Genomic DNA, 2,677 nt, shown 5'->3' with positions numbered 1-2,677 from the left:
CCGAGAACGTCATCGCACTTCCTGTATAAATTTCTAAAGCGGTACATCCACATATCATATTGCCCAATTGGTACAAGGCTCTGAGAGTATGACGACATTCTATGTGCCAGGCGCCCAGTCTCGGTCTTTTCTTCACCCAAGACTGCAGCTCCATCCAAGAGACGAGCTGCAGAAAGACGAACCTCACAAACGGGGCTCACACACGTTCACCGTCCAAAATTTGTTGCAGGTAGCGTAACCTAAGAACGCGTCTGCGTATTAGGAGCCACGGCATACCTAATCCGCCACAATAATAATAATAATAATAATAATAATAATAATAATAATAATAATAATAATGTTTTGAGCGGACTTGTTTTTGTTCACTCTCGTTATTGAGTTATGAAGAACTGTTTCTGCAATGTTTTAAAAAGTAATGCATATGTTACGTGTGTATCAATTTTATTAATGTTAAAAAAAAGAAAAGAAATTTCATTAAAGATTTTCCTTTCCTATTTTGGAGAGAGGTCAACTTGAGATTGTTTGGATATAAATACCACATGCAATGACTATAAACGCCTACTTCCAAGCTGGCTATTACCACCGTCTGGTTTACAAGTAAATCGATTAATGGTTTTGCGTATTTTTGTTGATTAAGCCTGTTTCAGAAGACAGATGGTTTTATTTAATATTTGTCAAATTCGCAAATTTGGTTCAAATTTGTTCGTAATTGGGATCAGTCACCAAGGGAAGAATTGAGCATCGAAGTAAAAAGCAAAAGAAAATTACACAATTTTGGAATGCCAATAGATACATAAATAAACAAAATAACATATATGCTGAATAACAATAAAAATAAACACGTAGTTTATTAACCTGCAAATTCAGTGAATTCTCTTGACAAGAACGTCAACATTCACATCGGACACGAACATCAGCAAGCAAGAATGGTACACGTGGAATCAGTTTTCCTAGCTAACCTCCATTACTTTCTAAGTCAAATATTCAAACATAAATAAACATAACCTGAAAAGGACATGTCGCAAAAATTGTGTTCATAAGAACTCCGTAATTTTACCTGAAGAGCATATTCAGAAGCAAGCAATGAGAAAACTGTTATTTCTTGCAGAAGTTTGGGTTAATATTTCGTCTATAGAGAATAGGAAAATGCATATAACTTTCGCTCTAATATTCGAAACTGAGGCCACTAGTCAGAAACATGTAGAAATTGTGCCTAAAATACTCGCTCATATCACATGCCACAGTACATAAAGTAGGTTAAGGCAAGGATGAAAGCCAAAGGTTAGCATTTAATACTGACAACTTGGTCAGTCAATTTGTAGAGTAACCTGGGAAATTGATGAGTACACAAGTAAATAGAGTTGATAAATAGTCCCAGAGGAATCAACACGAACATGTATATTCTTAAGGATCCCGCAGAATTGCAAGGCTATTCTAATGTTGTGTCCCATAAGAGGTATAAGTAATACGATTGATACCGCATGGATGGAAGCATCGTTTTACTTATAACATTAACATCTAATTGTGGTATTCTTCCCATGTAAACCCGGGAAAATGAGAAAAGAATATATATGTTGTAGAGACGAACGGTTGTCGGAAACCGCAGTGGATTTAATACCAACTACCGTCAGAGAAAGTGGTGTATCCAAGAAAAGTGTTAAGAAGTAACTATGTTATGGATGACGATAAAGGAATGTATGAAAGGACAAATCACCATGTTTGGATTGTCTGCTTTAAGAGGTTTGCGTATATACAACTTGGGCGTTTATATCTTGTCTCAACTACTTCATCTACCCGCAGGAATGGAGAATTCCTGGTTCTGTGAGTCGAGCAGAGATGACAGAGTTTTAAAGAAAGCCTCGAACCAGTGAAATGTCACTTACAGTTTTTCACCATATAACTCTACCTAATACAGAGGTTTAGATTTTCACTATAGATTAAGCAACGAGTTTGACACTTGTCTTTGATAGTCTGGTCATGAAAGCTCAGAACTGCACGATAGTGAGAAGTTCTATCCTTGAGAACCTCTACTTCATGAGATACATTGAGTTTCTGATCTATTTGGATCAAGCCGATGTCTGCGGTAGGATCACCAGTGTTTCTGTCCTCATCTGATGTCAGCTTTGCCTTTTATCCCTCCGGTGTCGATAACGTAATTACCAATAAAGTGGTGGGATTGACGCAGCTGGTATTGTGCTTAAATTAGAAACGATGAATCTGAAGAATCGTTAGGTTGTCGGAAAAGTGCATTGTAGCTCTTTACGTTCTCTTTACATGAGGTATTAGTTAAAGAATTGTTCCAACATAAAAAAAAACCCAGATGAAAACAAAAAATAAAAGCAAAAACAAAAGACCCGAAACGCTTGCTTTGCGGTAATGCTTCTATATTTATAAATTGTGTATTCAATTCCCATCAGGGTCAGCTGTGGCTTTAATCTTTCCCGGGGATAAAAAGTCAAGCTCCAGTCAAAAGTCAAGTACTGCGGTCGATGGTATCGACTAATTCCCTCCTCTCAAAAATTAGTGACCTTATGCCTATGTTAGGAACACTGATTTGTACAGTAGAACTGCTCGAGCGTGGCATAAGATGCCTTGCGGGGTTTGTTTCGTAACTTTACGTTCTGATTTCAAATCCTGCTAAGGCCAACATTGTCTCTCATCCTTATGGAATCGATAA

This window comes from Octopus bimaculoides, chromosome 5 (genome assembly GCF_001194135.2).
Source record: "Octopus bimaculoides isolate UCB-OBI-ISO-001 chromosome 5, ASM119413v2, whole genome shotgun sequence".
Lineage (NCBI taxonomy): Eukaryota > Metazoa > Mollusca > Cephalopoda > Octopoda > Octopodidae > Octopus > Octopus bimaculoides.
The sequence above is the reverse complement of the archived record's forward strand: the minus strand, read 5'-3'. Positions refer to the sequence as shown.